This window comes from Squalius cephalus (assembly GCF_949319135.1).
Source record: "Squalius cephalus genome assembly, chromosome: 15".
NCBI lineage: Eukaryota > Metazoa > Chordata > Actinopteri > Cypriniformes > Leuciscidae > Squalius > Squalius cephalus.
In genome coordinates, this window is record NC_137136.1 from 2,384,359 (window position 1) to 2,397,500 (window position 13,142).

The 13,142-nt window shown below is 38.3% G+C and overlaps 1 protein-coding gene and 1 long non-coding RNA gene across 2 annotated transcripts in view; one reads left to right on the forward strand and one right to left on the reverse strand.

Annotated features, from left to right (window-relative positions):
• The window catches only part of LOC307172232 (uncharacterized protein), a 381,392-nt gene that overhangs the window by 58,647 nt on the left and 309,603 nt on the right, over nt 1-13,142 (forward strand). The gene's annotated exons all lie outside the window — the stretch shown is intronic.
• The window catches only part of LOC307172239, a 27,230-nt gene continuing 14,727 nt past the window's right edge, over nt 640-13,142 (reverse strand). The window contains exon 5 of the long non-coding RNA XR_013823688.1: nt 640-709. This is a non-coding gene — a long non-coding RNA (uncharacterized lncRNA). The remainder of the gene's footprint in view (nt 710-13,142) is intronic.

Here is a 13,142-nt window from a genome sequence, read left to right on the forward strand (position 1 = left end):
AAAAATGACTCAGTAGGAGAAATATTTAACTTTACACTAAGCAATGCATGTGTTTTTTTACACAAGATAAAGAAAGATAAAGGGATATGGGCAAAAATGTATATTTTGCCTTTATTTACTCACCCTCATGTCATTACAAACCTATTTCTTTTTTCTCTGAGATAAGTCTTAATGCAGCTCTTTTCAATTCAGTGACAGTTTATAGTGACGTACATAGTCTAAAAAACATAAAAGTAGTTCATGAAAACAGTGAAAAGCATGGAAAAGTTCTCCTTCAACAAAATGAAGTTTGAAATGACATGAAGGAGAAGAAACAAAGTCAAAATGTTCAATTTTTTTGGTTGCATTTTCTTTCACTCGTACAGAGTTAGAAGGGGAAACAGCAAAGAGAATTGAATGTACTGTGTCAAAATAAACTTGCATTGGACTGAAACATTTTAAATTGAGTTTCTGCAGTGTAATGCTATATCGAAGGAGAAGTGAAATCCAGGAAGCGCTGGAGAATTGAGTGTCTGGGAATTGCTGCTCTCTTAACACAGTAAGACCCATCAAAGTCTATTGGAAAGACAATGAATCTGTGCCAAACGGAAGCCCTCGGACATTCGTATCCCTGTATTATTTAAAAACTCACATTAGAGAGAAGCAGAGATGGGAGTGAAGATCATCTGAAGCACAATGACGTCCAGAAGAGGTGGTCCTGTGAGAATATCTGTATGCCAGACAAACAAGAAGGAAAACACAAGACCAAACAGATAAACAGATGGATATTTACTGCTCATGTGCTTCACACAAGCTCAAGTGGAAAAGCAAGAAGACTGGGAAAATCCTGCTATAAAAACCAGCATTAGTTGGCCATCAGGCTGGTTTCCACTGGTCAATCTGGTCTTGTTTGATGGTTCTGAAGTGGTTTTCAGCTGGAGACCACATGGCCGACCTGCTAAGCCAGGATGATCTCATATTTACATGTTCATACCTTTAAATAGACACTGAAGCAAACAATATCAGCATATATATATATAAGACTAGTACGCTTTAATCCTCAGACGACTCGTCAGAAGTGCAGGTAACGAGAGTTCAAACCTCAGACAGAATCCCTTTGTCCAAGAAAGAGATTTTTTTTAATAGTAAAATGTATTTATAAATGGAGACCAGATGGGACTAATAAACGTCATTTGCACGGCTGAATATTGTTATCATCAGGGCTCAACATGCATGAAAAATCAGTGGAACACTGATGATGTTATGGGAAACATTAACATGTGTTTTCTCATTTACTGATTTGTGTGTGTGTGTGTGTGTGTGTGTGTGTGTGTGTGTGTGTGTGTGTGTGTGTGTGTGTGTAATAGTTCTTTAGAACAGAATAAAATCATTATAATGTCAGATTAGGTAAAAGTATTAATAAATGTGATGCCATTATTATGAAAACAATCAAATCAACTGTAATTCAACATTCTCAAAGGATTTGGAAACATTTGTATGTTTCTGAAGTTGTGCAAAGGTTTAATGTTTTCAATGCCTTGATTTTGCATGTTTGATATTGCATCTACACAAACATATAAAAATACACACTATCATACAAAAGATTTTTATGATTTAAAAATAAGTCACTTCTGCTCACCAAGGCTGCATTTGTTTGATAAAAAAATACAGTAAAAATGGTATATATAAAAAATAGAGAAATATTATTAAAAATTAAAATAACATTTTTACACTTTTTTAATATTATATGTAATTGGATATTATATAATATTAATTTGACATAAATGTAATTTATTCCTTTGATCAAAGCTGAATTTTCAGCATCATCAGTGTCACATGATCCTTCAGAAATCATTTTAATAAGATGATTTGCTGCTCAAGAAACATTTATTATTATTATCAGTGTTGGAAACAGTTGCGCTGCTGATTCATATTTTAGTCAAAACCGTGATACATTTTCTTTTCATGATTCTTTGATGAATAGGAAGTTCAAATGAACAGAATGAATGAGATATCGTTTTTTAACATTATAAATGTCTTTACTGTCGCTTCTGATCAATTCAATGCGTTTCTTCTGGCTGGTGTCTTTTCAACAGGCTAATCCATAATTATTTATTTTCTCTTTTCAAATTTCTCCAGCAGTGTGTTAACACTTAGCATTAGGATTATGGATAATTACTGCAACCTTCTGTTGCGTTTTCAGACATAGAGAAGAAAAAAATGAGATAATGAGCAAGAGAAATCCATAATCTCAAGATCAATTTCCAATTTCCATCAAACCGAATTCAACATGGAAGTCCACATATCTAAAACAGCTTTCAAAATGCTCTATAACAGATGCCATGTGCTGATTACATACTGTCTGGCGTTTTATTTTAATATGAGAACGACCGAATCAATACCCTGCCATTCCCAGCATCATTATAAACAGCAAATGTTGTGCATTGCTGAGTAAATCATCACTCAAAATCAACACAAAAACTGGTTACAACCTTATAAAAATTTTACAGTGCTGCTTAGTTGTTCTCTGGCACAGTATTGCAGTAGCTACAAAACTCTAGTGTGGTCTGTTTTTTTTTTTCTTTCTGTTTTTTAGCAAAGTCAAATCAAGGGAACTTACGCTGGAAACAACAACGAGACCGCCGTTGTGCAGCTGAGGCCGGATATTGAAAAAGCAGAACAGTGCAATCCATAACTCTGTCCCCCAAATTACATTTCTTTCTCAGATAGAGAGCAGTTCACTGACTCAACACACAACGTGGCCCAGAAACATTGTGCACTGAGGCATTGAGACAGTTGGGATTGCTTAACTCCCTTCAACGTTTCTTCACTAACAGCAATTAAGCAATGAAAGTTTTTAAAAGTGGCAGAAAAGCGGCCTTTGAGAGCCAAGCACGTCTTGTTTTAAACATGCATTGAGACCTGCTGGAGGTCATGAGATTGGAAAGGAGTTCCTGCAACATTTATTTTGGCACTGTTTGTTTTGGCATTTGAAAACGAGGTCTTAACAACTACTGTCATTGCATTACCGTATATTTGCAATCAATTTATACAAAGCAGTGTTTTAAATTCAAATAAATTAAAGAGAAACTCGTGCAAAGGTTAGGAACTATATCAGATGGGTTCCATCAGACCAGATGTCTTTCGTTCATATGGACTTGTTTAAGACGTTGGCTAAATTTAGTCTTTCTTCTCCAACAGACTATTACATATAGCGGGGCCCAATGTCATCACTTTGACAAGGGTTTGGAGGAAAAACTTCATTAACTCTTCTTTATGACCCTTAAAACTCAGAGGTGAACGCAATTCCCTTTGTTCTCCTAATATCCGCAGCACTTTTAGCCACATGAACACGACTGGAATGCAAACCAGGCAGTGGTGTTTGGTTAATGAATTATATCGCAAACTCCTCAACAACACTCTAAATAATCTTGGGTTATTTTTCCTACCCAAATCCTGGGTTGAGCCTTTTAGGTCAATTTTTTGGGTTATTTTTTCAGTGTTTGGTTAGTTTTTTGTGTTAACCAGCTCCTGGGTCAGACATAACAATCCAGTGTTCGGGTAGTTATTGTGTAACCCAGCTCCTGGGTCAGACGTAACAATCCAGTGTTCGGGTAGTTATTGTGTAACCCAGCTCCTGGGTCAGACGTAACAATCCAGTATTCGGGTACTTATTGTGTAACCTAGCTCCTGGGTCAGACGTAACAGCCCAATGTTTGGGTAGTTATTGTGTAACCCAGATCCTGGGTCAGACGTAACAACCCAATGTTCGGGTAGTTATTGTGTAACCCAGATCCTGGGTCAGACGAAACAACCCAGTGTTAGTTATTGTGTTACCCAGCTCCTGGGTCAGACGTAACAACCCAATGTTCGGGTAGTTATTGTGTAACCCAGATCCTGGGTCAGACATAACAACCCAATGCTCGGGTAGTTATTGTGTAACCCAGATCCTGGGTCAGACAAAACAACCCAGTGTTTGGGTAGTTATTGTGTTACCCAGCTCCTGGGTCAGATGTAACAACCCAGTGTTCGGGTAGTTATTGTGTAACCCAGATCCTGGGTCAGATGTAACAACCCAGTGTTCGGGTAGTTATTGTGTAACCCAGATCCTGGGTCAGACGAAACAACCCAGTGTTTGGGTAGTTATTGTGTAACCCAGATCCTGGGTCAGCCATAACAACCCAGTGTTCGGGTAGTTATTGTGTAACCCAGATCCTGGGTCAGACGTAACAACCCAATGTTCGGGTAGTTATTGTGTAACCCAGATCCTGGGTCAGACGTAACAACCCAGTGTTCAGGTAGTTATTGTGTAACCCAGATCCTGGGTCAGACGTAACAACCCAATGTTCGGGTAGTTATTGTGTAATCCAGATCCTGGGTCAGCCATAACAACCCAGTGTTCGGGTAGTTATTGTGTAATCCAGATCCTGGGTCAGACGTAACAACCCAGTGTTCGGGTAGTTATTGTGTAACCCAGATCCTGGGTCAGACGTAACAACCCAGTGTTCGGGTAGTTATTGTGTAACCCAGATCCTGGGTCAGCCGTAACAACCCAGTGTTCGGGTAGTTATTGTGTAATCCAGATCCTGGGTCAGACGTAACAACCCAGTGTTCGGGTAGTTATTGTGTAATCCAGATCCTGGGTCAGACGTAACAACCCAGTGTTCGGGTAGTTATTGTGTAATCCAGATCCTGGGTCAGACGTAACAACCCAGTGTTCGGGTAGTTATTGTGTAACCCAGATCCTGGGTCAGACGTAACATCCCAGTGTTCGGGTAGTTATTGTGTAACCCAGATCCTGGGTCAGACATAACAACCCAGTGTTCGGGTAGTTATTGTGTAACCCAGATCCTGGGTCAGACGTAACATCCCAGTGTTCGGGTAGTTATTGTGTAATCCAGATCCTGGGTCAGACGTAACAACCCAGTGTTCGGGTAGTTATTGTGTAACCCAGATCCTGGGTCAGCCATAACAACCCAGTGTTCGGGTAGTTATTGTGTAATCCAGATCCTGGGTCAGACGTAACAACCCAGTGTTCGGGTAGTTATTGTGTAATCCAGATCCTGGGTCAGACGTAACAACCCAGTGTTCGGGTAGTTATTGTGTAACCCAGATCCTGGGTCAGACGTAACATCCCAGTGTTCGGGTAGTTATTGTGTAACCCAGATCCTGGGTCAGACATAACAACCCAGTGTTCGGGTAGTTATTGTGTAACCCAGATCCTGGGTCAGACATAACAACCTTTGAGTTTGAGTTATTTATCGCAGGCTTTTTGCGACCTCTTCAGGAGAGAGCAGTGCAGCTCCATCAAATTGGTACATGTCTTCGGTAAAATAGAGGTTTGTGTACATTCTAATTTATCTTTTAATTCATTATTGTTCTGTATATCATTTATTTTTATGCAAAGCAACATATAGGGACGCGATGTGAGTCACATAGACGAGTGTCGCATCGATCTTTTCGTGTGATGGAAGGCCTGATGCCTTGCATTCATTTTTATACATTTATTTTTAAAAAGATACAGAATATAAATACTTAGAAAGTAAAAAAATATTCTCAGAACTGTACACTGATTGTTTATGAAAGGGTTATGGAGTCAGTCACAGCATATTTCAGCTACGAGTGAAACGCAGGAGGGCGGTCTGAAGTAAGAAGTTCCCCCGCTGAACACGACACAAGCTCCGGCACGAGATCCAGCGCCGTTACAGTGGAAACGGGACAACAGAGACTGGTCCATTACACTTGAATTACTTCTAAATGTTTAATTTTTACTTCTAATATTTGTTAAACGAGCTTAAATGTATGCAATATGTATTCAAAACTATATAAAATATGCTATACTGTAAAATATGATCGAAAAGAAAGGAATCTTGCAAAGTTTAGAGGATTTAAGTTAATTCGTAAACATTAATTAATGTATTAAGTAAAAAAAAAAAGAAGCTAGTACTATAGTAAAAATGAATCAACCCAGTATGCTGGGCTAAATAAACAACCCAATTTTCTGGGTAAAATTAACCCAACATGTGTTCTGTCCTATATTAACCCAGCCCTTGGGTTGAAACAACCCAAACTGGGTTGTTTTTAACCCAGTGTTTTATAGAGTCAAGGCCCAAACTAAATAAACAAGACCAAAAATCAATTCCATATTCCTAATCCCATCAAAAAATGTCATTTGTCTAAGTAAGCGCTCCTCTAAAAAAGCTCTGTCACATTTCTGGCACGTCTTCAGAGAGGCTTGTCTTTATTTGACGCCTGGGTCGTCTAGAACTCAAGCACAGTGAATTCTCTCTTTAAAAAAACCCACCCAGTCTTGGACGGATGAAGTGTGTGAACCATCAGGAGTCCTGCAGTGAAGGAGCTGGGATGCTTTCCCAAAGCCGACGGGAGCGTGCATGTTTGAAATCAGGAAAAGCCTAGAGACTCGCTTTCCTGTTTTTTGGGGCCACACTTTGCATTCAGCATTCAGCGTCTGTTGGTAGTCAACAAGTGAACAACAGTCAACAGAGGGGAGGATATTAGCAAATTAATATGCAGATTTGCCTTGCAGAAATACAGCGGGTTGTTGATTGCGAATTCTTGCATACGGAGAAGATGAGTTGATAATTACCACACCAGATCCGTCAATACATAAGAGAAACGTTCTGGATGCAGATCAGTGCTACGCTTTGACAGATTGTTAGGATTTTTAAGCAAGTAAAGTCCACCTGCTTTTTATTTTCATGTTTTGTCTTGTTTCGCCAAACAAGAAAAGCATTGCAAAAATGGAAGACGAATAGATAGGCCCCCCAGTCTCCCGTCTCCCGAGGGTTAGATGGAATTCCAGCAGTCTCTGGCTCTGGGATATTTGTCATCCCTCATCTACCCTTTGATCCCAGTGCAAATCTTTGCCTTCCAAGCCTCTTTCTCTGCACTGCCTCCCATCATCCTTTTCTAATTAAGGCCAGGCTCACTGTAAACTCGCCCTGAGACCTTGAATTTCCTCGGTTCTGCAACCCCAAAAAACAATCCGGCAAGAGCAACTTTTGCGTGGGCAAACTGAGAGGAATGAGGAAGATCCACTTTATTTAGCTCAAACTCCAGTAACTATATTGCTATTGGTGATAATTAATATTAATTAATGCAATGATATCAGGACAGATCGAATGTGGCGGCTTATATCAAACTTGCAATGATGTTCACCAACTATCAATATTTAATTAGTGTCAGTGACAGTGTAAATTTGAGCTGGCCAGAAAAAAAGGATGATGAATTAAAATTTAAATATATGAATAAAGGGACAGATCAACCAAAAATATCATTTCAATCCTTCATCTCTTCTTTCTGTGGAACACAAATGAAGATATTTTAAAATACATATGAAATAAAAACTTTTTGAAAGTGTAAGTGAAAAAGTGAAGTTCAGCTGAAAAAGTGTTTCCAGTCGATATATTTTTGTATTTTCGAATTGCATTTTTATTCTAATTCCTTACTTTTACATTCCACTTTCAATTTTGCAGCCTGTTTGCTATCAATCAGATTCAAATTTAAAAATGTGAAATTGACTGTGCAACTGAAAAGTCAGCATATAAATATTTGGCGCAAGAAAACAAAGTCAAATGCATTTGTGTATGAAGTAATCAGAAAAGAAGGAAAACAAACTTTATTTCTGTAACACTTTCTATGAAGACCATGCGTATAATGAATTATAGCTCCATTTATACTTATCTATAAGTATTACTATTTTATAAACATGTATAAAGACTCTTATAAGAACAGTTATACAGTAGTTACATTTATATTATTTTTATAATTACTTATAAGTGATGCAATTGCTTTTTCAATGTGCATGCTCATATTCCATTACACACTAATTTATAAGTATTAATTAGTCAGTCATATGGTTCTATGAATGTATTTATAAAGATGCACCATTATGTTTGTTACAATGACTTTTTAGTAATTCAGATTTATTTCTGTCAAATAAGTAAACATATTGTTATTACAGTTACTAAACGCATCACTGGTGGTTTTAAGTATAAATTTTCCTAAAGCAAATCATGAAGATGTGCTCATTATTCATTTTAAGTTGTGTATTTGTAAATGTAACTAATGAACAATAATTCCTGTAATAAAATAATAAAGAAAAAACAGAAATCATTAATATAAACAGTAGGGGGAAATTTTTTTACATACTAGTAAAACACTGCAACGATATTTTTTAAAGTATAATTTCAAACTGCTATAAGAAATACCTTGCAAATGGCTGAGATATAAATTTTAACAAATCCAAATTACCATTCATGACCTCTAATGCAAACATTAGCCATTAAAGACATAATTGATAACTAATTGGTACAGCAAACAAGTGTCTCTGGAACTATTTTATATTTGATCATTTATAAATCAGTGTATGATGGATTATGCGCATTGAAAAAGCAAATGCATGACTTATAAGTAATTATAAAAATAATATAAATGTAACTATAACTGTTCTTATAATGCACTATAGGTCTTTATAAATATATTTATAGAATACTAATACTTAAAGTATTATAAAGTATAATTGTGGCTATAATTCATTATAAGCATGGGCTTCATATATAAAGTGTTCCGATTATTTATTTCTTTAGCAGTTAAGGCTTATGCTGAGGCTTATATCATACTTGTTATGCTAATTTTTCATATTATGCACAAATATTGCGGAAATAAGATGAAGCCTCAAGCTTTCGCGAATAATGAATGTTGATTAATAATGGATTGCATTTGCATTAATTCTTGTGATTGCAAGATCACCAAATCCTGGCAGGGGTTGGTTTTAATAGTAGTAATTTTGGAAACAGCAGTAGAATATTGGTATTTTATCTCTGCGCCCTTTTCACTTTGCACGTTTTACCATTTCTGTGAACAAAATCCAGTCAGAGAACATTTTTGACTGCTAAAATCAACACCTGCACCGCGCTCTTGTGTGACTCCGACTCAACGCATGCATTATGCAAACAGTCACCATGACTACAGATAACAGGCATCAGGAAAAAGTAGATTTCTTTCTCAGAAATGTCTGGGGGGAAAATAATACACATTGCACAATCAAACAAACACCATAAAACCATCAAGCCAAGCAAAAACAGAAAAAAAAAAAATGCATGGCTATTCCAGTCTTTATGAGGATCATTTGATGTTTGCGGGGCTAATTTTCTAGGAAGAACCAACAACGGCGACCTTTAAAGTGAGTAGAGTTGCTGTGAGCTCTCATAGGCCTGTCCTGAGTGTTAAAGATCCAGTAAAACAAAGTGCTGTGACCCGGGTTCCCCTCAGTTGTGTGTTATCTCTCGGCCTTGTCATCTCATTCCATTCTCATTCCACACCGGTGCACATGACCTTCCCAGAACAATGGAGACGGTGAGCTAAAGGTTTCCCATCCCGTACGCAGGGTTGATGGATGCTCTCTCGCCCGGCGCAGAGCTATAGGACACCGATACCTGGGTTAAAAGCCTCACAGCAAGTGCCAGAGAAATTTAAAACCGGCCAATTAAATAAAAGATCTGATAACATGCCGAGCGAGTGGAATATGGTGAACGGCTTACCGTTGGGGTTATTAAACATATGTCGGTCTTTCACGCTGTGCAGTCCCTATAATATATGTCTTAATATATTGGATAACATATTAAACTCACAATTTTTAAAGACAAAAGATCATATTAGTCACTTTTAAACTTATTTCTAAAGTTCAGAACGTTCCTCAGAACAGGAATGACCCCTCTGGACGAGTAAAAGCATATCTCATATCCTACTACGTGTTGAATATGACAATCAAACGACTAAGGATAATGCAGTCCATATAATATTTATACGATTATATGAGTCTGCCGCAGGCACCAGGAACGGAGAGGAGCAATTACTCTGTCATCCTGGTGCCCTCAACCCTCCTGAAGGGATCACATTAATCTCATGGAGGACTTCAGAGCGGGGCTGGAAAGAACACTCATTTGTCTAAAGATCTCCCTGAGATTTTCTGTCATAACGATAACGCCAACCCGAGATAATACTGATGAGTTGTTCGCATGAGAAGGTTTCCAGCGCCAATGTGTGATGGACGCCATTCTTTTTTCTTTTTTGTTAATGAAATTCGGACACTGGCTCTTCTATGTGATCAAGAAATATACAGGCATCAAAATATAAGTACAACAACCAATTACATGCATGATTTTATGCATTTCAGAGTTCCCAAAAAAAGGAAATTTGACATGAAAAAAATAAAATAAAAAGTAGAGCGGGGCCTCATTTATAAAATGCATGTATTTATCCTAAATATCATGGATTTTATCCTATTTATAAAGGCATACGCTAACGTGATGCCAACTGAAGAATATGTGTACGAAATTTAGTTAGATAAATAGGCAATCATGATATGCATTATTATAATTATTCATTAATTATATGCACAAATAAGCAATATTTTAACCGCTTTTCAATAATCACATCACTGAACTTAATACATTTATATGAATGATTTCCTGACATTAATAATAATGTGTTGTACAGAAACCCGGACACTCACACATATTTTTCTTTAGGAAAGCATGCTGGGATTTCCTTGACCATTGATGATAAGTGCTATACAAACTGAGCTTGAATTGAAGACGAACTGCAATTTATAAAGAGAGATGCATTTCTGTGCATATGGATGTTTTATAGTAACATTTTCGCAAACTGTCGTACATTTACATTTAGGATCATTATAGGCACGTCTTTATAAATAACGCCCCGGGAATGAATCTGTAAGGGAATTGAAAAGCAACAAATCAAAGCCAATCAGAAAATATTTAAGATGCTGTTTCGGAACCATGGGATTTCATTGCGGGCAGGGCTAGAAACTGAGCGGCTTACAAACGTGTCCCAGATGGTTAGAACAAAAACTCACATTAACACTGGAGAGATTCAATTTACGTTTGTCGCCATATATCAGATCACACCTGGTTAGACAGCGTGTAAAACACGAGCAGAGCGTCTTGTGGCGGTCACAGACCTCTACTGGGAAAGCTCAAAGCTCACAGTCATCTTAACTAACCACAACAGGCGCTCTGGTCTGCATATAGCTTACATGAGGACAATTCATCAGTCAGTTTCACAAGCCATGTGTTAAACTAACTGACATTAATATATACGTTAAGAGCAAGCTGGAGGAGCCGTAGAACTAACACAGAGTCCAGATGTTTATCATCTCCCTTTGCGTGAGAACATTTAAATGCTCCATTGCTCATTTTTCCATTTCGAAACAATGAGCCCATCCTCCTCTGGATCAGAACCAGGAGTAATTTATCATTCAGCTATAATGCCCTACAAATATTTGTAGAGCCAGCTACTTTGAGTCTTTTGAGCCTGTCAAGCCACAAGCAAGTGATATTTGCCAAGTCAATTTGTGACTTCGAACTGACAGTCCTAATGTACTTTATTAAGGTCAGTATGAAACACAAACTGCACTAGTCTTTTCTTCTCTACTGTGTCGTAAATCCGAGTGAAAAGGCTTCTCAAACAAGAACAAATGTTGGGCGGGGCTTGCTTTTGTTCATTGGGAATTGATTGGAGGTTTGTGGTTTGCTATTGGTGGATCTCTAGCCTGGTTAAAACCAGACCATTCTCAGTAGTAACTGAGTTATGGTCTGGCAAAGCTCCATAGACAAATCATTTCCAAAGGGGCGTCACCAACGGACGTCGCTCAAATGCCTCTGGGCGCAGTTGGATAGACCTAAAACCAATCAGAGCGATCGTCATCGTGTAAAGCCATATGCTGTGCCCAATTCGCCTAAGTTACACTACGCCATAAAAGTATGTGCTCTTTTTGTGAAGAAAAGGTATTTACTTTTGAATGTGTAGCAAAAAAGTAGGCAAGCTTTGGGACATACTACTTCATCATCTTTATCGGACGGATCTGTTGCTTGCATCCTGTCACTTAAACTGCCCTGTCAATCATCGTGTCACAGTTAAAATCCTCTATAAAGCTGGTAAGTCCCGCCCCTTCCGTAAAACCCCGCTGGACCTCAAAGTTGAAAAACCGTCAATGCAAGTGAATGGGAGAAAATAATTATTTTCTGGTCCCGTTTGAATTGTGCCATGAATGTGAACATATGTTGTCTGTGAATTTTTTATATAACTTTTCATGTTACGAGTTTGACAGTATATGGTATGATTCTTCGGCTAGTAGTTGTGGAAAAGACATAACGAGAAAGACTACATGTCGCCTATGTGACGTCACCCCATAAAGTTGACTTACCCGTGGTTTTCACCAACCTCAACGATTTTGTCCTCTCCCTGAAAGAAGGCGGTGAAGTGCACCAAAGACACAGCCATGTTTAGCGGGATCCGTGAGCTAGTGTCCGTGTGCTAGTGGTGGTGACGTTTCAAACGCGTCGAGAGTTGTAGTCCACAAAGTGCTCTCACACAAAGTCTAACCGTATCAAACTTCTACCCGCTAAATTGTAGCATTCTTTACACGAAAAGTTATATAAAAAATTCACAGACAACATATGTTCACATTCATGGCACAATTCAAACGGGACCAGAAAATAATTATTTTCTCCCATTCACTTGCATTGACGGTTTTTCAACTTTGAGGTCCAGCGGGGTTTTACGGAAGGGGCGGGACTTACCAGCTCTATTAAAGGTGCTGTATGTAACTTTTCTACTAAAATGAATCCTTTTTTTATTGCCTGTGTGTGAAGGGGTTGTAATCTCACATTAAAATGATCCACTTTGCGGGTTTTGCTATTACCTCGGAAAGCAAGTATTCTTATTTTTATGTGAAGGTGCCGGGTCGGATTTACCGCGAAATCCAGTGACGTGACCTGCACGCGCGCTCCCGAGCCTCTCGCCTCTCGCCTCGTCTAGCCCACTGACTTTGCACTCAACAGCGACGACACTGCAACTTATGACATGGACTTATGACTTATGCAACTTATGACATGTCTGATAACACTAAGAAACGACCTGTGTCGTACAACACAGACTCCAACACAAACTCCACATATTGATAAAAAACAAACAAAAAAGTTTTTTTCTGCTGAAGCTCGTAAGGCCAGACATGAATCGGATGAACTTCGGGTGAAAAAACACGGCTCAACATCGGCAGGGCATTTGAATCATGGAGAAACCTTATCTACAAACCTAGAATGTACGTTTCCTGAAGA